The sequence below is a fragment of the Prinia subflava genome, chromosome Z, assembly GCF_021018805.1.
Source record: "Prinia subflava isolate CZ2003 ecotype Zambia chromosome Z, Cam_Psub_1.2, whole genome shotgun sequence".
In the NCBI taxonomy this organism is placed as follows: Eukaryota; Metazoa; Chordata; class Aves; order Passeriformes; family Cisticolidae; genus Prinia; species Prinia subflava.
Window position 1 is genome coordinate 24,617,631 of NC_086283.1, and position 25,079 is coordinate 24,642,709.

Consider the following 25,079-nt stretch of genomic DNA (forward strand, 5'->3'; position numbering starts at 1 on the left):
GCCCCTCATCTTCCTCCCCTGTCCCTGGCTAAGCAGCCTCTCTGCTCTTTTGGGATTCTGGCAAAGTGGGCTCTGCGTCTGTTCCCTGGGTATATCTACCCAAACCCTAGAGCTCCTCCCAGGAGCATGTATGTTATATGTGGCACAGAAGACTTTCGGCATCAGCAAAGAAGGAAAGGCAAGAGGCTGCAGGTGAGCTGTGAAGGGACAATCATAACCAGACAGCTGTAAAAACTTCCTAGTGAGCAATATAATACTTGAGTAGTCTGAGAGGGTGGTTAGGGACAGATGAGACGTCTCGTAGGCGGAGGTTCAGCTATTCCTGCCCTAGGCAAGAAAATGTATGAGCTGGACCTGCGAGGCGCCTCCCAGCCCTGTTTCCCGTGATTCTGTATGTCTGTCCTTTAGGCTCACATGGCACTGCTGGTGCTCCCAGGTGGTCTGATGGCTCTCAGCCCTCACCCAGAGTGAGGGCACTCTAATCATCACAAGAGCACTTTCGAGCCACATGGCATGCTCAGCCCGAGGGATCTGCCCAGGTCAGAGATGACTTACAAGAGTAAACCAGGCAGAATTTTCCATACAAATAACATGCCCAGCCTGGGCTGCCTGGTGGCCCTGTGTCCCTCAGCACAGGATAAAAAGCTGCCCTTGCAGTGCTTGTGCAGCAGGGCGAGGTGAGGGGCTATCAGAGCAATAGGGACTGGCAGTTCCCAGCTCACTGAAAGGCAGCATTTGAGGACGGTGGGTGGGATGGCATTTTTCTCATCCCACATGCAGAGAGCACTCTGTGGGACAAGAAGAGCACAATGAGATGCAGCACCTTTTTCAGAAAAACTGCAGGAGCCACAAACTGGCTGCTTTTCCTTGTGTTCAGTCACCAGGATGAACAGCTCACTCAGGTATCAGCTTTTGTCCCCAGAGTGGCTTGTCAGCCTGTGAATGGAATTACTGATTTACTCCCACACAAGAGTATGAACTTCTGTGCCACAAGGTGTCAATAAGCACTAATTAGCCCAGTTCATGTGTAGTGACTATAGTCTGACGCCAAGGCCCATTTCCTTTGTCCTTTTAAAATACTCTTCACATTGCCAGGGCTCCTAGTCAGAGCTCTTGTCATCCTGCCACAGCCCCACCAAAATGGAGAGACTCTCCAAGCTCTCCTGTTGTTGCCTGCCATGTAGAGTTAGTAATTCCCTTGTATCACCCCAGACTAGAAAGCCTTTTTGCTTGTCTTCATAACTTCTATTGCAAGAGAAATACACACATTCACTGTCCTTTCCACAGTGGAAAGAGAAGTTGTTTTGGGTTGTTGAGAAAGGCTGCACACATGGTTGGGTTGTAATGAAAGAAAACTGCTCTTTCCATGCTGCTTGGATTCCAGACGTTGATTCATCATTGCTGTGCTGGAGAAAAGGCTTGTGTGCAATCTGACATCTGGCTGCAGGTAGTTTCCAAACAGAGCTGTGGCTTGGGTCAGGAAAGCTCTTTGGTTCTTTGCTCCTTTTCTGGTGTTTGTTTTGTGGATTTTAGGGTGCAGGTGTAATTTTTTTTTCCCTTGGCCATCAGCATTGCCAGAAGTAAAATAGTTTTTGATGAAAACACTGATTTGAGGCAGGCATGCTAAGACCAATGTCAGGCTGTTGCTGGCACCTAGATTCAATTTTACCTTCTATGTAATACAGATTTCATAAAATGCTCCATGACTTCTCTGAGCTGCTTCAGTTATCTCAAATCAGATCTGAAAAAATATTTCATCATCTTCAGTCAGTCAATTTTCTTGGCTTTTTTGACCCTTAAATCCAATCTGTTGTATCCAAATTAGTTGGCACAGAACAAAAATACAATACTGGCAAGTCAGCTGCCTTATAGAAACAGTGGGCAAAATTCCTGCTTGCAGTACAGATCTGGAGCAAATTTAGTGGCTTTATGCCAGATCTGAACTGAAAGCAAAAGGGGGCTGTTTATTTTGATGCCAAATTATATATAAATGTTGTACAAATTGTGTCCTTGCAGGAACATCACTTTTTCTACAGACACAAATATTTACATGATGACTAAACTTTTTAGTCACTTTTTACATGGCACTAAACTTTCAGGCATTTATACTGGAACAGCCACATAACACACTTTGATTCTAGATGATGCTGTCTTTGTCTTTGTACCTCATTGTTTTTATGGCCAGTGTGTCATTTTTTTAGATAGCTATAAATATTACCATAGTGCATCTACAAGGGTATAGTAATTAAATATATAATTGATTTTAAGACTGTGCAGTTTAAAGTTCTGTTCAAACTGTAGGTGATGTGATATTACATTTCAATGCTGCTTTCATTAAAGATATTACAAGGAAAAAAAAATCACTGAAAAGCCTCTGGCTACCTATTGGGAGAGGGGGTGTGAATTTTATTGTCCATCTAATTACTTGGCTGAAGACTCAGATTTAAAATCCCATTTCCCACCCCAGCAGGGATGTTATATATTGTTTTCTGGCCCAAATCCAAGCCAAAGAGTGAGCTTCTGCATACCAATACTCCCCTGCTGCTACTGCTGAATGTACTTCTTGCTGGTTTGTCCTGAAAAAGCGGTGCCGTGTTGCTTTTGCTGTCTGCTCCAAAAGCAAGGGATGTGACAGAGTACCTGAGCAATATGATGAGTGATGTTTTGCCAGTCCTCAGAGCCTCTGCCAGGGAACCCTGGCAGGTGCAGTTTGGTAGCCTGAGGGTCTATAACTCCACCAAGCCATTACTGAACTTTTGTGGTCACTGGGAGCCAAAGTGAACCTGGAGTGCAAGGGTGGGATGCAGCTCAGAGCTGGCTGTGAGCTTCTGTATTGTCCAACAAACACCAAAATCCTCAGGAAAATCTCTGGATGATGGAAAATGCACATTGCAGGGAAAGACCCCTAAGGATTACACTGAGAAAAATGGTCATATTTTAAACTGAATTTGTTAATTGTCTGTGCAATTTTGAACTCGAAGACAAAATGGTAACGTGGGAAATGGCAGTGTCATCTGTGTGTTATGTGGGCAGCTCTGAACTTCTCTAGCTCCATCCATGGGCCAGGTGTTGCACCTACATGGAGAAACCTGCAGGGAACAATGCTGCAGCTGCCTCGGAGATCCTTGAGCTCAGAGCAAGACTCACATCTCATCTCTCATTGCCCAGACAAATCTGTGGGATTTGCTGTGTAGAGCAGCACAAAATTCCCAGAGATACAAAACTTATTTTGCCTTTTGCCTGTGTGTGGTGCAGGCATTGTGGTGGAGATCTGGTCAGATAAATTGTTGGGACCTGGAAATCCCACCATGAGGGCTGCAGCCACCCTGCTGATTCATAAAGAAAAAAAATAGTGAACTAGACAACTAGGAACGAGACAATAAGTATTTTACATTTTTCCCTCCAAAGAATAGTAATTTATTGAACATTCAAAGTTCTTCATTAACTACATGAAACAAGCATTCCTCTCCTCTTTTTTTCAGGGTTGCTAGAGTAAAGAAAATGTGTGAAGTTGGTCTGGTTCTCCTCAGAGGATTAAGGCAAACTTTGTAAGATATATTTAAATCAATTAATCTTTTCAGAGAGGTCCTAAATCGTGTCATCAATCTTTTTGATTCTACAGGCATAGTCCTTAACATGTGGCTGTCTTGTGCAATAAGCCAGGGAGATGCTCGGCTGCATTCAAGGGAAATAAATTTAATTATAGACACATCATAGAGTCAAACATTTCCTGAATGTGGAATTCAATGTCTTGTCAGCCTTCCAGCAGGGAACACCATCAAACTTTTATAGGTAAGTAGACTCTGTCCTGAATTTATATTGTACTGGCAAGTACCTTAACAGGAAAACTATTTCCTCTTTTTTTTTAACATTTTTTAATTTAAAGTTACTTTACTCTTCAATAGAATTTACCACAGTGTTAGATAAAACTGAGAGTGCAGTTACTATTGTCATGGTTGGGGGGGAGGTGAATTTTTCCAGGGGGATGTGGGCAGGCCAATCAGTGATCAGGTTTTCGGCTGGCACCTGGATTGGTCCTCTGAGGACACAAGGGGTTAAAAGCAGGACTCCAGGGGGGTTCGGCCTCTTTTGGGTTCGGGTTTCAGTAGGGAAACATCTCCTCGCCCTGCTCAGCTTTGGGCTGAGTTGGGGAGGGGAGCCAGGTGGCCGGGCTCAGGAAAACCACGTGGGACTGAAGTAAGCTGGGGCCCAGGGGGGAGAAGAGAGTGGACAGGACTGGAACTGAGCTGCCCTGTCCAGGATGGAGGGGTGGAAAACTGTGGAAGTGCCTTCCGTGTCTTCCCCCCCCCACCCTCCGGGAAAAGGTGCCCAGCCACATGGGAGTTGCTGAGCCTGGGAGTGGCTGAACCAGCAGCCCTGCTGGGAGCCAGGAACTGTTAACCCTTTCTTGGCAGAAAGAAACTTTTTTCCCAGACATTGATTCTCATGGCTAGTGATTTCAGAAGAGAAAGAAAAACAGCCTGGGACCGAGATGATAAAGCACGATTAGAAAGAACCCGATGGGCAGGGAATTGAAGAAGAGTGGCTTCTGAGCTGGACTTTTCTTGCATGATGTTAGCCATAGACTGAACTCAAGCCTCCTTTGAACATAAACTGCATTTAAGTAGATGCAGCTGCCCCTGCTTTTGCTACAGTGACTGGCCTTTAAGAGTGGAGCCAGCAGAGAAGAGAGGGGGAGGGTGTGGTGGCACCCTCTGCCCTCAGGGGAGACCTGCTCCTGGAACCCCGGCCCCTGGGGAAAAAGTGAGAGAGCTCAGCATGCAAGTATCCTTTAAAAAGTCCTATATGCAGCTTCAGTCCATGGACAGTGGTGAGAGCACTGGACATAGAAAAGAGAGTGTTACCCTGGCAGACTTCTCCAGGCGGTGCCACGGGTGACATAGAAACACATAAGGAGTAGACCCATGTTTTCTGAGGAGCAGTCTGTGGTGCAAGAGAGACTCTTCTCTCCCTTGGTGAATTGAAGATTAGTTTTTTTTGAGTGGTGATTGTTTGATTTACAACCCAAGGGTTTGGTCTATGGAGGGTAACATGTAAATGGGTAGAAACTGGGGGAGGAGAAGAAATGTTCTGAGAAGTTATTATTTCTGTCTCTGTGTGTGTTTAGAGTTTTCTATCTCTGTTCTTATGCAATGTAATAAAGTTTTGTTTTTCTGTTTTAAGGTTTAAGCCTGCTCTGTTCTGTTCCTGATCACATCCCACAGTAGTTGTTAAGGAAAAAACATATATTCATGGGTGCATTAACATCTGGCCAGTGCTAACCCATGACAACTACAATGTGCCAGAAAAGAAAGAAATACAAAAACCTACCTCCTCCACGTGGCCACAGCATCACACTCAAAATACTGAAGGGAACAGAGGGACTGGAGGTGTGCAGAGGTGCACCAAAGCTTTCACAGCCCATGTGTGTGGCCAGAAATTCAACATCTTGCTGTATTTAAAACTTGGTGGCTCCTTTTGGTGCTGATTGTTACTCAGCAGTTCTACCAAGGACCTCAAATGCAGGGCTGATGCCACTGGGATTTTTGGGACTAGGACAGCGGGACCAGAATCACGCGGTAAACCACAGCCTGGTATGCAAAGAGGGATGAGGACCAGGCTGAGAGGGACACCAGGGGCTTCCAGGGGGGCAAGGACAACAGCCTGGGTGTCCACTGGGGATTTGCAGGGCCCTGTTAGTGTTAACTGAGCACATCAAGGGCATCTGAAGTTACTACAACATGAATAATTATGTGCTTCCCTTTTATTTACTTGTTCCTGTTGCTTAGTGTTGTCTCCTCAGCCTCCAGTTCTTTCTGGATTCCTTTAAGAGGGATGATTGAGAGGGTTTTATACTGTATGGTTTGTTTTTTATTTATTGTTACTCCAAGTTATACTAAATATTCCATAATTTATAATGGAGTATTCTATAGCAGATGTTTTGAAGAAATTTTATGCTTGGAAAATTCTGTGAAAAAGAGCAGAGAGAAAATATCCTGAAATTAGTGATGATCCCTTCCAACACTTTCTCACCATGTTTCAGTTAGGGAAATGTAAGCTTTTTATTCTTTAAAGACTTGGAAAAAGTATTTGCATTGTTCCTCTGGTGTTAAAGTGAGAGTCCAGCAGTGAGCAGCAAAAGTGAGATGCAGCAGAACTCCAAGGTGCTCACAGAGGCTGACAGTGTGGTTCAGTGTTCTCAAAAGAAGGCAGCTGTATTAGTATATTATGTATCATAAATCTGTAATGGCAGAAAACTGTTCTTTCAATAGCTTCATTTAGTTCAGAATAAATTTTTAATTTTCACTTTTTGCAGGCTTATTGTTATGAAAGCCAGTTTCATACTAGTTGGGGAGTTTCAGGGCAGCTTTGGCCCCACTTGAGGAAATAACATATATTTATTTACACAGTAGTTTTCCAGTGACCTACCAGGTCCCACCAAGTATTTAATTTTTCCCATACTCCATGATGTGCTTTTAGGTTTTTATGTAGTTGCAGTGTCCCTGGAGCTCTAGGCCCTGGGGCTTTTTCAATTTTATTTCTAACCTGAAAGGTAAAAGCAGCCTTCTGCTGTGGCTGAGGTGCCCAACACAAAGGTGGTCCCAAAGACAGAGGTGTGGAGGGAGCAATGCTGGGGGCTGTGCTCCCCTTGGCATGCCTTTTGTAATTGCAATGCCAAATCAGTTTCATTTATAACCAAAATTTTGCTGGTGTCAAGGGCTTTTGGTTGCTTCTACCTTGCCAATTTCTTGTTGCCTGTGTGGGTTGTATTTGTGTGGGTTTGTATTTTCTTTTCCTAAGCTGTTCTGCACCTCTGTCTTGTGGCATGTCATCAACCAGTGAGACAGTGAAATTCCTAGCTGAGGAACAGGAGATCTGACATTTTTCTTCCGCCGGGGAGATGCTCCGAAGTGGATGCTGGGGGACAGACAGATTGGCTGGGGAGCTCAGTCCCAAGTCCCAGGGCAGGGGAGAGACACTGGGGTTGCCGCTGATGAGCTGCCTTGTCCTGCACACAGGTGGGAGGGCAGCAGCTCCCCTGCAACCACCCCACTGTGGCTGCAGCACCTCTTCTGCCACAGCAGCTGAGAAAAGCTGATAAAAACAAGCAAGCCCAGAGACCCAGGGGCTGAGTTCAGGGGAGGAAAAGGCCACATTTTGTCCAGTGTGTAATACCTGCTGCATCACTTTCCCAGACAGTCTACCAACATTACCTTTTCATATTACATCTTAATTTAGGCTGTGGCTGCTTTTTCTAAGTGCCCTTTAAATATGCTTATAATGCAGAGGAAAGGTAGGAAACAGAGAGAGGTAATTACCTGTTCAATCCTCCACTGGAATCCCATGCATCATCTGGAAAAATCTGAGTTTAAGTCAGAGAGAGAGCCAAAGCACTGCTTATTTGCTTCCCTGAATATGTAGCATCTGTCAGGTGTAATTATTTCAGCTGATGTCTTGTTAGTTGTTTCTCCAGGCTTACCTGGGGTGGTGGCAGAGCAGGTGAAGGAGACCAGAATCCCACCTGTGTGTGCTGTCCACACCATGGAAGAGAGAAAACCCTGGTCCCTGGGCAGCATCAGGAGCCATTGTTTTTAGATGGCATCTTTATCTGTGTGGGATTTGCCTCTGTCTCTGGTAACCTGGGACACCTTGCCAGCAAATTCAGTGACTCCAAATTTCTACCCCTTTTTTTTACACACTTCTTAGCTTCCTAGGGAGACTTCAACGTTCACTGATGAAGCCCTCAGCAATATTAATGATACTTCTTACTTTGGAAAAAATTCTGTTACTTAAATTGTAGTTTTTAATTTATAAGAAACTAGGTATTATTAATAAAAAATAGGTGCTAGACCAGATACTATCTGTGAAAAGTAGTTGCTAAGTGTTTCAGTGATGGTTTAAAAGTGTTTTCAAGACCATCTCAGTACAATAATCATTAAATCCATAGAAATATTATGTACACATAATTTTTCTATCTGCAATTAATACAGAATATTTTTCTAAACTCCAGATGATGCCTTCCTTGTTCTAAGTGCATAAAACTAAAGGGAGGATACATCAAGGTAAAGATGTCAATGTGGCCTTTGATTAAGCTCTTTGACTACAATTTTTTTATCTAGGAAACAGCAAGGATGGGCAGGTCCTGCGACAGCAAGATGTTGTCTGACACTGTAGAATCAAATGGCCATGACTGCTTGGGGACATAAATGCTTGAAGATGGCCCAGAAACTGGACACTGACCACTGCCGCAGGCCACTTTGTCCCACAGAAATCTGGGTGATGCACCATCTGGTAATCTCTGGGGAGGAAAGCTGAGCTATCACAAGAGATTTCAGCCTGAGTTACAAACAGAGGTCTCAGGCTGTCAGTGCTAAAATGTCTTCAAAATATTTGATAATTATAGATGACAATCTCCTAACTCAAAAAACATTGCATTTGGCACAGGAGAAATCTGTATTTGACCTTCTCCTGATAGCGACAGATATGTTTCTAAGAACTGAAAATGAGATATTTTCCTGGGTATAATTAAATCTGGCTGGACTACAAGACCATCTACACTTGTCTTTGTAATGGAGGGCAGATTGGTAACAGCAGGTGCTGCAGGGTAGTAGACGAAATATAATAAAATTTGGTGGAAACGGAAGCTACTTCACACTGAAAAAGTTGTGCTTTTGCTGAGGAAATGAAAATTAACTCTGGAACCAATTTGCAGAGGAGTTGTGGTCAAGTCATTACAACTGGAAATTTTCCCAAACACAGCCAGATTTATCTCTCTAAAATCTGTTCTCTGGATCCCACAGCTACAGGACTTGTGGCAGAATATTCTTAAAACAAAATTTATGTTAAAGGGGAAGCAAGAGCTGTAACAAATGAGGGAGTGTTTTTCTGATCCACTTTTGCACTGATGCAATCCCTGAGAGGAGATTCTTTCTTGGTCCTGGGATTATTTGGAGTGACAGGTTTTCATTACTTGTCATTACTTTCATTTAGCTTTGTCTTTATGGTTGTTGGGTGCCTCAGAGCCCTGTCTTGTGGTGGTTAGGTGTGCAGTGCCCAGAGGCCAAACTGACATTTTCCCCCTCTTTTTGAGCCCCTCAGAGCCAAGGGAAATCCCTTTAGGCTCAAAGTTTGGCAGCTGGGGTTACAGTGTATGCCTGGAGCAGGTACAGCACCAGGGACAGACAAGTCTGGCTTCAGGGCTTCATTTTTAAAATTACTTCTCAGAATTATTTTGCTCAGGAGGAAAGTGCAGCTTTCCAGAACCCAGCACTTTGCTTAGGTACAATCTTTGGAGTGATATTTCAATTGTATGTGTCTGGGGACACTGGGGGTCAGATCAATGTTTAATTAGATCCAAGTGACAAATGTTGCAGTTTCAGTGGCATTGCATTTAGTTCCAGCAGCAGAATTTTGACCCCTATTTTGGAGGAAAAGGGGGGAGTTTTAGCTTCAAGATTACTTGGCTAATGCACCAGAGTCAGACTGTGAGGCTTATTGTTATGTATTTAGTTGTACTTTAATTGTTGCTAACTATTACCCTGCACACCGTGTAACTACCAATCTCCAGTTTATCCCTGTCTTGGAGAAGCAGCTCCAGTTAGTGCCTTTACTGGGAATGGCTGTCTCAAAAAGGAAATCCTTGGGGTACAAAGACAGACTTGATCTTTTCAGTGTGTTTAGCAGGAAACTGTGCCAGAGAGAAAATGCAAGGAGAGAAAGCCATGAAGCCAGGGCTCTAGTGGAGGTGGAAATGGAAAAATGGATTTTCAAATGGTTATCAGCTTGCTTCATGCCCTTACAGGAGTTAGAAGGGGCACACACACTGTACTTCTTCTGGTAGGGAGGAACAAAGAGAACATTATTTTCCTCTGCAAGCCTGTTGCCAGGTTAATCAGTGTGGTGGTGCCCCCACTATGGTAGGGGGAGAGACCTCCTCTGCCAAGGAGAAACAGCAGGACCCTGATTTGCTCCAGTTGAGTTAGATAAGTCACCCTCTGAAAGGTGTCAGACTGTGCCTTACGCAGGCCCAGGAAAAGCACCAATAGCTCTTCTGAAGCCAGAGGCAGCAAAACCCACAGAATCATCACATACTTGCGTACAGCCACATGCCTGGATCTAGTCACACACCTGGCTGCACACTGAGCCATCTGCAAGAAAACTGCCTGGCCAGTCTGGATGGAGAGGGGTATAAATGTGCCTAAAAGACTTCCCTCCATGCAAATAATCACCAGCAAACACTTGGGTCTTTTACAAGAATGGATTGCAATCTATTCACAGTCTGCTGCATTAAATTAACATGACACATTAGTTCACAGCAATGGTTCGTTGTGGGGGAAGATGTCTGGAACAGCTAGCTGGGAGCTAAGTTCTCTGAAAGTCCTGCAAAATACCTTCATTTGACTAGTAAAAGGCCATCTTTTGACTGGTTTTTACTGGGATCCTCTTTATCCATGACATTTTAGCCTAAAGACATCACACATTGTTAAATCCTCCTCCTCCGTGCTCCATCCTAGAAGTCTCATGGCAACAGAAGAGACGTAAATCAACTCCTACCTTCCCTGCAATGCATCATATGCTTATCCCTGTTCTTGCTAAGCCCTGAGTAGTCTGGAAATTGCTGTGTGTGAAGGAAATGACGCTTCTGAGATGTAACCAAGCTGTGCTGGTTTCAGGGCAGGGCTTTGCATGGAGATGACTCCCAGGGGTGCAGCAGCAATGGAGAACTATCTGCAAGACAGTGAGCACTGGTGAGCACAGAGGGACTGAGGGAATACAGGCCCCATCACTGATGACTTGACACCTTCCTTTTACATGTGGCATTGTTGGGATTCATCCTCCTGGTGTCTTTTTCTGCTCTTTCTTAGCAGATGCAGCAAGTGAGGAGCTCTGCTTTCATCCTGTTGGAAAAGAGGAGGGTGGAGAGTGCTGCTGTGATTACAGCCCTTTCCACTTCTCCAGACCTCTGGAAATGGATCTTTATTAATGCTGTTGTCAGTTATAATGGATTTCTTCTCATTCCCATCACTAAAACAATTCTGGTGCCTGATCAGTCACATTATTGCCACTTATATTTGGAGCTAATTTTTTCCCTGTGTTTATTTTCTCAGACACAGAAAAAGCATCACTCATTGCTGAGTAGAAGCCGCCTCCACCCTCAGCCCTGCTCTTTCCCCACCAGGATGTCGTCTCTCCTCTCTTTTCCTGATCACTAGGGGCAGATGAAGACATCCATCTCAAGAGTAATGAAACACTGTCCTCTGCACACCCCTGAGGGGCTGGTAAGAAGAGACACGGGGAGGTGACATTTTTTCTGTACTGACACCGGGGTCCTCTGAAGCCTGTCAGTACCAGCTCAAAGAACACAGGAGGAGCAGAAATCCACCCTGGTTCGTGGGCAACATTAATTAGCCCATAGCAGATGCACTGACACTTTCTACTCTTTGTTTCAAAAGTCATCATTTCCAAATGCAGGAGGAAACTGAAGACAGGTCAGAGAGGTTGCCCCCAGGCAGCCAACCTTGCAAATAGTGATTCATTTTGGCAGGGCAAAGGAGGAATGATGGATTTTGCTCTTGAATGTCTGTGTTTAAGAAGAGGATTTGACTTCTTATATCTCTCCCTTATGTTTCTAGATTTTTAAAACACTTATAATAGAATAGATATCTAGAACAGCAACAAAAAGGTGCCTTTGAACTTGTTTTCTGTAGCAACAAGGATTCAGTGTCTTTTTTCAGCTGAAAGAGTCAGAAAACCAGTGCCATGCTACACCCTCAGAAGGAAAAAGGCTGGAATCATATCCAAGTGTTTAATATTTATCAGATGATGGTTTCTTTTTTCATTTGTTTCAAATAATAGGACATAAATAAAAGGAAGAGCACATTTTGTTTTAAATTTAAGGGACAAGATGTTGAATTTTACATTTCTGTAGTAACATATGCATTGGCAATGTGCACACAAGGAGCTTCAAAACAATTATAGCAATCCAATATTAGAGATCAAAAATAAAACAAAGGAGAGAATTCAAGCATGTAATTTGTTCATTGTTCATTTATCAGTCTCAACATGAATACTTTCATATCTGAGACCTAGACTCAGGGCTGAGTTACACCATGCAGCCATAGAGCCTTCCTTTGAAAAGGGCTGTTTACATTAAAATAATAAACAATAACAACAGCAGCATTCTTCTAACTGATCACAGCTGAAGTAAAGCAGTTTTATTTCCAGCAAAAGAAGTTTGTTAAGAGAATTATTGGCTGAGGCATCAAGCTGTGTGTGATAATGAGATGGGTTATAAATAGTGTAATTAATTCACATGTCCTTCTAACACATGCCACTACAGTTAATGTACAAATCCCCAAATCCCTCAATGCAAAATGCACTGACCTCCTCATTGAAGTATCTGATGGAGAAGCCTGGTTTGCATGTAGCTGCTGCCTGGTGCTGCAGATCAGGAATAATTACAGGGCAGGGGTTTGCTTCTCAGCTGAGAGGCAGAAGTATTTCTGTCACCAGAAATACAGGCTTTCCTTACATGTTGTGCTGCCTTTTCTAAGTGTTAGGATGTGTTATGGGGCAGAACATCTCCCTGGGCCTGCAAGAAGAGGCTGCCCTTACACCAGTGCTGGCATGCTCCTGCATCCTCTGAAGCCTCTACTTGTCTTGCAAATCTTGCTGTCAGCGCCCTAAAGTTAAAAATACCTTCTTCAACCCTCTGCTTACCCCACTAGCAGCAACTCTTTTGGCCAGGGAAGAGTCTATGCTGAGGGCAGCTGGCACTTGGCTCTGAGATCCTGCTGAACAGGGCCACTGCAGACAGTTCCTGCAGACTGGCCCTGTCCCTTGCAGGCAGCCTCTGAGGTTTCCTTCTTGTTGGGAAAGAAACACTCTTTGTGGGGAGCAGAGATGGGTTGCTTGCTGTTCCTGGGGCTCTACAGGAAGAGCCCAAGGTTATAAATCTTGCTCAGTGTGCATCATTACCAGTGAACAGCCTTATACCAGCAGGAAATGTAAACCAGACCAACATGTTTTTTCCTTTTTCACCATTTTCCTAATAGACCTCTGAAGAATGAAGATATTTCTGAAAAGTGCCTGGAGAGAGCAGTTATCTTCAACACATGTGGAGCTTCCAGTGAATCCATTCTTCACCTCTGGGACACTCTGGGATATCAATGCCACAGCCAGGTACAGACGGGGCAGCAGCCAGAAGAAAGTGCTGTAACAACCCACAAACTTCATTTTGTTCTCTGCCAGCATCACATGCAGCCTGAGTAATATTTGTCCTGTTTCTATTTTAAGAGACTGAATGTGTTGGGTGTTTTCAGCAGACGGGCAAACCACGTCTCTGCAGTATCATGGCTTTTGGTGGTGACAGTTTCCATGGTGTTGGTGTTCCCTCAGCCTCAGAGTTAGCACAGTTTAATTATCTCCAAAGATGGTGTTTAAATTGCCCATCTCATTAATAAATTAGACCCTGGTAATTATGGGCTTTTCTAAATAATCTAATAAGGACACTTCTGCTTTGATGAGGGGAGTTTAACTGTAAAAGCAAGATTTACAACATGCTTCCAGGAATTGGGATCAACAGGAATGCCTTGCCTGGAGAGTGAAGGTTCTCTCTGCTCTGTATAGCCAAAGCCCAACTTCTAAATAGGCAAAGGAGCTACTGGTTTAAATGCATAAAAGTCATCAGGTCTCTGAAACACATCAGCATTTGCTTGTGCAGAGACAGAAGGATCACGCCTGTGTTGGACGAGCTTCCTTCTCAGTGTTTGTAGGGGAAAATCTGCCCTGAGTCTTCTTGCCAAGCCAAAATGCAATGATGGTATCATGATACTGACTTACAAATCATGAGATATGTAGAAAGTAATATAACTAGTTGGGGTTTTTTTGGTGTTTGGTTTGGTTTTTTGCTTTTCCTTTTAGGATTTAAGTCTTCAGAATGGACATACTTAGGCTTTATTCTGAGCCTTTTGGAGAAGCAAAGGAGACACTAAGATTCTCCTTGTAATCAGCTGCCTCTGTGCTCTGCAGCTCCATAAATGGTACCAGGTATTAGAAGAGCTTTTGAAATCACAGGGGCTCAGAGCTGTCTTATCCGTCTGCAGCAGGCAATGCGTTCCCTGCAGTGACAGGGAAATGCTACTGGTGGTGTGCAAGAATATTCTGTGTAATTCCCAGTGCACGTGTTCTAAAAAAGAAGCCATAAATCCATGGCAGAAATGTGGAGAACAGGGATCCCAGTGACCTCCAGGCCTAAGAAGGACTCAGGGCAAATGGAGTGAAGAAGGAACTGGGCTTCAATTTTTTGGGTAGAGGAGCCAAAAGCAAACCCAAGGCGCCAAACCAGCTTTAAATTGCAAATAAACAATATGTGAAACATCTACAGATGCTTCATTATGTGAACTTATTCTCTTAATCTGTTCACAAATTGTCTGGTTCTGCAATAAGATTCTGCTGGCTGGCCAGGGCTGGCTTCAATATCTGTAATGGGGTTCTTGTTGGGTTTCTGCAGTGCTGGGTTGAAGATGAGACTGTGTCTTGGCTGATTTTATACCTGGTCTGACCTCATCAGTTCTTCCATCAATGAGGTCAGACATTTATCTTTTCAGTGTTTATACCTTGGTCCTCAGGATAGTGCCCTTTGCCTTGATGACAGCCTCATTGCTGTGAGAGCTCCCAGACCTGGAAGTGGCATAAAACATATACAGCTTTTTCTGGAAGAAATTAAAAGTGGCTGTTTTATATTGGCAGATGTCACACCAACCAGCTTACAAATGTAACATCAATGCCTAAAAAAGATGATTATCACCTTTATAATTGCTTAATAACAAAGTTTTAAAGGGAATTACCAACATCATATATTACATTCTTCCCCTACAGTAAATGGTCTCTCCCTGCTGTATTTTATTACTTACTGAAAATTCATTCAAGCAGTATATTTTGCTTTCAGTAAGGTACCCTCAGTTACTTTTTCTGTCCAGAATAAATTGAGATAAATTTTGCCTGAGCCTGGATTTTGCTCATGGCATCCATCTTTGCCCATGAAAAGTTACAGTTGGAGTTGAACAGGAGTTGAGAAATGATAATATTGTACTGCAGAGAAAGTCACGGCTCACCAGTCCGCAGCCAGGCTGCGTACAGAGGCCGCGTTGAAGCAGCCAGGAGTTTAATAGGAATTGAGAAACACAAAGGAATGTGATGTATTGTCTAATGTTTATTCTGATAAAGCAATAAGAACATTATAAGAAAATGACACCAGTTATTTACCATGGCATTGTGAGATTACACAGTAGTGTATCATCACCCCAGGCACCATGGCTTGTCACTAGTTTCCATTTTTGCCCTTGGAGGGTTAAGAATTTACTGCTAGAGTTATAAAAATGTTGCTAGAGTTATAGAATATTTTTTTGGAGGGGCGTAAGAGAAGATTTCAAATAAAAGATATCTCTATCCCTTTGTTGACAATTCCATGTTCCCAAAGCTTAGCAAATCTCATAGCTATGACCACTGTGTTGTCAAATTGGACAAAAGCCTTCAGGCTGGCTCTGATTGCCTTCCTGAAGAAGTTGTGGAGTCCCTGTGAAAACTGCTTGATGGAAAACTCTGGTTCCACAGCCCTTACAGTGCGAATAAGATGTGACCTTGAGGTCGGATGAGCTTTGCAGTGGCTCTGGGGAGATCTGCCTGTGGTAATGAAGTCTCCGTATCTCCATGCCTTTTAAGAAGTCCTACTAGCTGCCCCCAGATGCAACATTTTTCTGGGTCCCTCAGGACTCTGGTTTGCACTTCCAGCTCTGGAAACTCCAGCACCAGTCCATGGCACAGTCCAGTATCTGTGTTGGGATGGATGTTGGCAGATATCCCATCGTGCAATGTCTTTGGTGGCAAGTCAGAGCAGTAGCTCAAACACAGAATACGTAGAGGTGGAAAAATAATAATTTTTTAGGTCCCCAGGTTATGGGGCTGCCTGTGGCCATGGAATGGATCATCTGTACTGAACATCCCAAACACTTTTGCTGCAGCAGTGGAAGCACAAACAGCAGAACTGTTCTCTTCTGCTCTGCTCTGAAGAGTCATTGTTTGCTTCTCACTAACATCAAGTGTTTTATTTAAAAGTGTTTAAATATGGAAAACTCATTTCAAATTTGTATTATTAGAATTTTTAAGTGGACAAGGGTGCAAATTCTTATTACAAGGGAGAAGTGTCACATTTTAGCTCAAAGGGTACTGCCAGTGCCAGGTTACAAAACACAGGTAATGAAATATGCAGACTTTTAAAAATGGCAGTGAAAGAAAGCCTGGCAGTGCTGCATGTTCTCAGAGAAGTAAACCTCTCTTGTCAGCTCAAATACATGTGGCAAGGGAAGGGAAACCTGGGAGCTTTGGCTTGTCCTGTAGCAGAGAAACTCAAAACATCTTTGGGGATACCTCTGGGCTTTGCTGGAAATCCCATTTGAGCCTGACTCTTTGAAGACAAGCAATGTGTTAAAACCTACTGAATTTAGCATTTCCTCTGTGAGGGCTCACAATATGTTTTGCTCTGCAAATTTCCCTGATTTTCTTATGATACTGATGAAAGGGCAGGTGTGTATGCTAGAGGGAACTGGAGCACTTGTGGAAGATGCCTGGGCTCTGCTGAGCTGTCTCCATTGACTCACACTTGTAAAACCTATGAAGTTTATTCTGCCTGCATATGTTGCTGAGAAGAGAGGAGCAATTCCTCTAGAGATTTTAGCATTCTGCAAGTAAAATAGAATGATTTTTACATCATGGGGCTGAGACTTGAAAGCCAGTTGGGATGGATTTTGTTTAACTTCCCTGTATAAATAGCTCATGCTCTTTGAATACCTATACTTGTCTTTTTATCATCCCACCCATGTGAGTGGTAAGTATGTCTATATTTTGTAACTTTGACAAAAAAAAATGAGAAGGAGGCATGTAGGGATGCAATCAAGCATTATTCTATGTCTGATGTAGAGAGAGTTGATGTTACAGCCTTCTAGCCCAAACAGGGCATGAAAATCTCAGGTGCCCCCCTGGGACACTTTTCCATTCTTGCCACCCTTCCCACTGATTTTTCCTGTGGCTGGTGTCTTTTGGGCTGTCAAGAGCACTGAGATCATCACTGCACTGTTGTTACCTTGCAATAACCCTGCACACATTGTAAGAGCTGTGAAGGGCAAGGTCACCTCTGATACACACAAAGCCAATTAGGACTTACAGAGCACTAAACTCAAATTTCTTCAAGCCATTTCATTTTATTGATCAGATACGTTTTTATTTCCAGATTGCTTGCTCTTGGGAACCATCCAGGTTTCCTAGTGTGAAGGACTATGTAAAATGTAATGATTCAGCACTCCCAGTGTGGCTGTCTGTGGATTTTGTTAACCTTTAAGCTACATTTAGGATGCAAGACAGGACTTGAAGAGTGCCATCATATATCTGATGCTCTTCTGAAAGGGTTCTCCAATTTCCATCTCCCTCATATGCCCCTTAAAACCAAAAGACATCTGTCACCTCTCTTGGTTAAAGCCTGGAAGGGAGATTACCAGCATATTGGAGAGTCTAGCAATTCAGCCTGTGCATGGAATGATACTTCACTAACTCTTCTGCCAAAAATTTTTGTCCAGGATGGTAAGTTTGTCCCTGTGGCTAATGAATCTCAGAACTAACAGGTGGCTCTTCAGGTGAGAAGCTGGAGCTCACCCTCACTTCAGAAAATGCTACACAGTTAAATACTGTCACTGCTTCTTTACCAGAGTTGCGAGTACTGGCTGCAGGCACATGCAGACAATTCTCAGAGTCTCTAACATCAGCACCACAACTTTACTGCCAATTTAATGCCTTTGTGCACAGGAGAAATATATGATTTTTGCCTCAGCTGAATGAGAGACTTAAAAGTCCCATGAAAGGAAATACTGTCATTCTAAATCAATAGAGAGACATATACAGTAAACATTTTAGTGTGTTGTGCAATAAAAAGAGCCCTATGTCTTATGAATACAGACACTTAACTTATCATGTGCTTGAATTATAAGGGCATGAACACAGCTTTTCAGTAACCAGAAACTGCTTGAAGGGCACAGAGCTGAGCAGGTCTGAAAGAGACTCTGGGAAGAGCCATTACCATTATCTTGGACTGGGCATACTGGGGGATGCAAGGCAGAGAAACCTGTGCTGGTTCTGTGCAGGTCTGGCTTATGTTTAAAAGCAGTAGCAGCCGTTCTCATTACCCCAAGTAACTCAGAAATCCCTCTTATTCTCTGATGACACACATGTTGCCAGGATATAAGGAACAATAAAGATCCCTGTCGTGGTTGGGGGGGAGGTGAATTTTTCCAGGGGGATGTGGGCAGGCCAATCAGTGATTAGGTTTTTGGCTGGCACCTGGATTGGTCACTCGGAAGTTTAGACACGCCTCTGAAGACACAAGGGGTTAAAAGCAGGACTCCAGGGGGGTTCGACCTCTTTTGGGTTCCGGTTTCAGCAGGGAAACATCTCCTCTCGCCTGCTCAGCTTTAGGCTGAGTGGGGGAGGGGAGCCACGTGGCCGGGCTGAAGTAAGCTGGGGCCCCAGGGCTAGAAGATCGTGAACAAAAACTTGAGCTGAGCTGGCCCCATCCAGGCTGGAGGGGTGGAAAACTGTAGAGGTGCCTTCCTTCTTCCCCCCTCCCCTGGAGAAAGAGTGGGAGTTGCCAAACCTGGGAGTGGCTGAACCGGCAGCCCTGCCGGGAGCCAGGAACTGTTAACCCGTTTCTGAGGCAGAAAGAAACTTTTTTCTCAGACATTGATTCTCATGGCTAGTAGTTTCAGAAAAGAAAGAAAACCAGCCTAGGACCGAGATGATAAAGCACGATTAGAAAGAACCCGATGGGCAGGGAATTGAAGAAGAGTAGCTTCTGAGCTAGAGTTTTTTTGCATAATGTTAGCCATAGACTGAACTCAAGTCTCTTTTGAACATAAACTGCATTTGGGTGGGTGCAGCTGCCTTTGCTTTTGCTACAGTGACTGGCACTTAAAGAGTGGAGCGAACAGAAAAGAGAAGGGAGGGGGTGTGGTGGCGCCCTCTGCCCACAGAGAAAAAAAGCCCTCGGCCCCAGGGGAAAGATGGGGAGAGCTCGGCATGCAAGCATCCTTAAGAGAGCCCTGTATGCAGCTTCAGCTTATGGACAGTGGTGAGAGCGCTGGACATAGGAAAGAGAAAGTGTCCCCTGGCAGACTTCTCCGGGCAGTGCCACGGGTGACATGGAAACACACAAAGAGTGGACCTGCGTTTCCTGAAGAAAAGTCTGTGGTGAAAGAGAGACTCTTCTCTGCCTTGCTGAATTGAAGATCAGTTTTATTTGAGTGGTGATTGTTTGATTTAAAACCCAAAGGTTTGGTCTATAGAAGGTAATGTGTAAAGGGTAGAAAAAGGGGGAGGAGGAGAAATGTTCTGAGAAGTTTTTATTTCTGTCTCTGTGTGTGTTTAGAGTTTTCTATCTATTTTCTTATGTAATGTAATAAAGTTTTGTTTTTCTGTTTTAAGGTTTAAGCCTGCTCTGCTCTGTTCCTGATCACATCCCACAGTAGCTGTTAGAGAAAAAACATATATTCATGGGTGCATTAACATCTGGGCAGTGCTAACCCATGACAGTCCTGTGACTGTAGAGTGACTGTTGGAGCATCTTCACATGCGGGATCTCCAGAGATATCTGCAGAGCTGAGGCGGTTGAGCTCTCTGCAGTTGTTATCCTAACCAAGCCAGCCGTGCCTTCGGGGCCACGTAGTCCCACAGTTCCATGAAATTCAGCTGATGGAAATCCATGCTGTCACACTTCATTAGAGGACGGCCATGGACAGGCATGGGGAGAAGTTAGGCTGGTTACAAATGCCTCATTTCCTTGAGAAATCAGACAAAAAATGCCCCCAGCACACACAGACTGGGTGCAAGCAGTTCTGAGTGTGTGGGAAGAGAACGACAGCCTGTCAAGCCCAGCCGGAGCGGAACACTGAGAGCTGCTGAGATTCAGAGCCTTAGCAGCAGCCCAGCCTGAACCTTGTGGATTTCCAGGGTTTTTCTTTTAACGCTGTTCATCATCTCCTCCTTTGAGGTAGTTATGGCTGCTCAGCTCCCTTTTCCCAGCCCATGTGAGTTCATCCCAGGGAAGCACCAAGCCAGGAAGCTGCACAAAGCCACCCAGGCGCTCACAGGGGGCTGCTGGCCCTGGGCTGCCAGAGACCATCTGCAGGGTCATGGGTCACCTCTCCTCTGGAAAATGCACCACCAGTGCCTTGAATCTGATGTGAGATGTTGTGTTTCTGTACATCGCAGGGACTGGAGTGACCACACTTGCCAAGTATTATTCTCCTGGTCTGCAAGCCAAGGAGGAACTGATCCAAACAGATTTCTCCTTTCAGTCACCTGAGGCTCTCATTCCTCTTTCCAACACCTTTTCAAAATCCTTTCAAGAAACAATACCTCTACAGAAGACAGTAGAGAATATATGATGACATATGAGAATGTTTCTGTAGAATCCATCATAATCTGATGTTCTCAATTCACCTCTTTGCCTCAGATTCCCTTTGCTCCCCCTCCATCCTCCCACCAGCCTCTCTGTTTGTTCTTTTTCCTTCTGACTGCCCACTTTCACATTAATTTTGGTTTTCCTTCAGTATTTTAATGCAGTATCTATTCCTTGAATTTACTATAGTTTGACATGCTGTTTCATGAGTCACTCTTGCAGATGGAATTTGAAGCAGATTAAATCACACAAACTAGTTCTAACAGCTCCCTAAATCTAAGTTGATTTTATGCTCTTTTTTTCCTTTGATGAACCTTTGTGGATTTTTTGATCCACACACTCCCCACGAACAATGATGAAGTAAATACATGTGTTTTTTGCACATGGTGACGACTGGGGATGGAGGAGACCCACAACTTCCTCCCTTTTCTCTGTGAACAGGTGCTGAAATAACCCACCATGGAAAATCTGAATCATGTCTTCTTCCTCAGAACTCTCCTCTAACCCTTTTCTCCTCCAATGAATTTAACTTTATGACCCAAGATGAGGAAATTCAGAGGTAGCAAACTGAGTATGCATCCCCATTTGCATGTTTTTACTGGAGAAATGCTGGGGTAGCAACACTGCTTCCCCAGCATTTCTGAGCCCAAAAATTATTTTTCCCCATCTTTTTCTCCATCATGCTTTATTGAACTTGTTTGCTACAATACACTGGGAATCAGGGAATCATGTGGGTGCTTAGAGGAATCCATTCTCTCCAAGCAAGCGCTAAATTTTCCGTACAGCTCCACTTTGCTTTGGTATTTAATCATCTTCAGAAATTGTTCCTAAACTTGTATGTGCTGCTGAGAACATTAGTCTTTAAATAACGCTGTGCTGTGGTGGTGTGAGATGATTAGATTGGCAAAGATTTCTGTTGTGGTGTCATCATAATTTTCATTAGTACAGTGAATTATAACAGCTTGTTCTCTGCTCAAATTGATGTGATTACTACTCTGAAACCCTGGCACATTTCACTAACACCTGACATCTGGAAGAGAAAGGTGGGAGGCAAAGAAAGCTCCCAAAGTTGCTGTGTGATGCACATTGATAGTCTCTTCATTTGTTCCAGCAGCTGCTGCAGCCAAAGGTAATGGCCTTTGTTGGTCAGCAGAGTTAATGCAATTCTTGTGATGATAAACCAAATAGCTCTTGTGATTAGGGATGGAAAATATCATCCAACAATGCGTTCTGCTGAATAGGCAGCAACAGCAAAGAGCAGCACATCCTTATTTAAACTAAGGTGACGTGTCAGAAGCAAGTGGATGAGTTGGAGAATTATTTTTAAAAGAAGAGAAAGTATGCATGGATTGTACAAGTGTACATCAAATTGAAGGCTCATATAAGAACAGAAATTATTGTTATAGCTTGTTAAATAGAAGATTGTTTTACAGCAAAACTGTAAAAGAAATAATTTCTAGCTCATCTATCAAGGGATGCCCTGGCATGATGGCGATCCCTGGCAGTCTGGTATTGCACAGGTGACATTGCTTCTGCAGGAGCTGCACAGATCACACATCTGCCTTGTGCCCAGCTGAAAAGGGGGGCACACAGATACCTGCTCTTCTCTGGTGGTTACAGCTCAGGTAGGTGTGATCTGAATGGGAACAGCCACCCCTTCACCCCTGTTCTCCCTTTAGCGTTGGCCAGTGACAGTGTCAGATTAGTTTGCTTTGCATCACCAGAGAAATTCCTTTCCTGCAGCAGCTCAAAATGCAGACCATTGGCAATGAGTTTTGGTGCAGACATATATATTCCAGCTCTCACGACTGCTGATGATTCTTTGCACAGTGATCTTGTTCCCTGCAAAGTCAGCAAGTCCCACGCACTGCCAGTCCTATGAGTGCCCGACAGGAAAATCTGATTTGTAGTTCCACCATTAAGATTCTATTTCCAGCCCTGAAAATTATGCTGGGTGACAACAGGCAGCCCAGCTCCGTACAGCAGTGTAGACAAGATTGTCACATAGCTGCCTTGGCAGAATAATCTGCTCTGACACTGGGGAAACCACTACACAGGTACAACCAAGCCCTGACTGAGCCAGGGACAGGCACGAGTGTGAAACACCAGCGCTGCCACCACAAGAGCCCTGGGTGTGCCACAGGTGACACCACGGCTGGCGACATGCCCAGCACCAGGAATCTCCAGGCAAGGCCAAAATGCCTTCACCCACACTTGTGTGTGAGCCACAACTCTCTGAAGCAGAGCCCCAAGGCACTAGAGGTGCTGTGTCCCCCAGGGCAGGCTGTCGGTGGCTGCTGTGCCTGTGTCAGGCTCTGGTACAGACACAGGGGGACTGCAAAGGGCCCTGGCACTGGATTTGCTCTCAGCAAAACCACAGGAACAGCAGCAGCTCTACATCCAACTTTTCTCACAACAGAGTGAGGACTTTTGGCTGTCATTATCACAGATATTTTCTTACAGCTGCATATTAAACTTTTAAGAAAGTAACCAAAACCCATTAATCACAAGCATATTTCTCACTACTGTGCTGGCCAAGGATTACTTCAATACTTATTTTAATGGGTTGCTCGGCTATGAATGATTTTAAGGTTAAAGGTCTTGCAAGACTCTTTTTATAAGCTTTCTTAAATCTAATCCATCACTAATTTCCATACGTCTTGCACAGCACTAGGATAATGTAATGCATCCCAACTTAAATCCCTCTCTGATAAAATTATCCCAGGTGTTACAAAAATTCAAAGCATTGTTCTTAGCTATGTGAGCCTTTTTCAGATGTCTCACTAGTTAAGACATAAGCCTAATGATTTCAAAATTTTTTTCCTTTGGGACAGCTGGAATAGGAGATTTAAGATGACACCTTGGCAGCTTAGATTTTTCACATCAGCAAATGTCACAGGCACAGCTTGCTTTTTTGATGACAGCTCTTAATAGAGAACAGCTAACTTCCTACTCTTTCGTCCCTAGACTTATTTTTGGCCCCTCTTCTGGTGTTTTTAGAACCACAAACTAACGCTTTCCCTCTAATGTCATGTAAAACACTGATGTGACTCTTTTGCTCTTTTATCATTGATTCCCTCAACTAATTTTGGTATTGTCTGCTATACAAGACATATAACTACCAGTCTAAGCATGAACAGTACTCTGCTTCTGACTGTTGCCTTGTTGGTTATCCAGCCATGATTTTCACAGAAGAGATGGAGATGGTATTATCCAGCTAATTAACTGCATACTCAGCTAAGACCAGACAGCTTTTTGCCTTCTCTACCCTATTAAGAAGTCTCCAATAAATGGTGGGAGAAGGTTAACACAAGAAGCCAAGCCAGGTCTACCATGGCATATGTTACGGGGAAAATTTGTGTCCAGGGTCTAGGAGAAGTAGGTAAAATCCTGACTTTTCCAAGAAGTCTAAGAAAAACTTAAAAATACAAGCCTGTTAGCACATCACAAAGTCAATATAACATCTGAAAAAGTACAGAACAGGAGACAAACTGGAAAGGAAACATTGCCAGTACATTGGAAAAAACATTGGAAAGAAGTCTTGTATGTGAAGTCAAATGTAACGGTTGTGGTAAGAGAAACCATTCTATCAAAGCCTGCAGACAAGAAAGGACAAGAAAAAATAGCACATGAAGTGAGCAGTGATTCAGACAAGGTGACTGTGCAGGTTCTTAACAATATCTCAGCAACAGCAGAAATAAATTGTGTACATTCAGCTGCCCTCTGATGCAAGAACTTGCCCGTGCAGCCCCTGGGGAGCAGCCTCCTGAGGAGGAGCTGCAGGAGGTCACCTACAGGGAGGTGAGTGCCTGTGGGTAAGTTTGTTGGATGCTCTGTAATGCAGCTGTATAATATCTGGGCTGTGCCAAAGCTGGTTGTCAAGCCAAACTGAGCCAGCAGTTCAGAACTAGCGGTGGCTGCTGAAAGCAAACACAGACATGAAATTACAGAGAAACCAAAGTTCTCTGAAACTGTCTCTGAGGAGTTTGTTGTTTTAACCTAATATACCTGACACCCCAAAGCTCTTGAATACCATCACCAGTACAGCTGCACTGTATTTGAAAGGAATAAAAAATTCACCCTCGGCTGGGTACCTATCACCTATCCAAGGCTGCTTGGTGTTTCTGGATGCTAAGGAATTTCAGGTATTTCTGAAACTATGAGATGTTCAGGTGGTTCACCAGCAGCAGAAGAACTGGTTAATTTCTGAAAACAAGCTTTGTTGGTGTTTGCAATAGGGAGGACTCACTCCACTGGGTTATTCAGTGCAAGACCCATGACAGCCTTAAAATTGCAAGCTTCCAGCCAGGCTTCTGAAACCAATATGTTTCCAATAAGGGCTTGTTTTATTATCAGGTTTCCATTAAAGTGAATATTTGCATCACATTATTAAAATAATGTTGCTGAGAATGATGTGACCTCTGTTCATGCCTCATGGCCAGAAATGATTTATGCTGAGCACACCTCCAATCCTTCCCACTGTACTGCCTCATCTGGGCTGACATTTCCTTGTGAATATTTAAGGTGATGTCTGTTCTCATCTCTTGTTCAAAAGCCAACACAAGCACACTGCAGC

General features: G+C 43.8%; 1 long non-coding RNA gene across 1 annotated transcript in view; it reads left to right on the plus strand.

Moving 5' to 3' along the window:
• The window catches only part of LOC134564091 (uncharacterized), a 75,108-nt gene extending 54,557 nt beyond the window's left edge, over positions 1-20,551 (plus strand). The window contains exons 2-5 of the long non-coding RNA XR_010083468.1: positions 3,623-3,792; positions 11,109-11,279; positions 13,056-13,182; positions 19,528-20,551. This is a non-coding gene — a long non-coding RNA (uncharacterized LOC134564091). The remainder of the gene's footprint in view (positions 1-3,622; positions 3,793-11,108; positions 11,280-13,055; positions 13,183-19,527) is intronic.
• Positions 20,552-25,079: the final 4,528 nt, after the last annotated feature.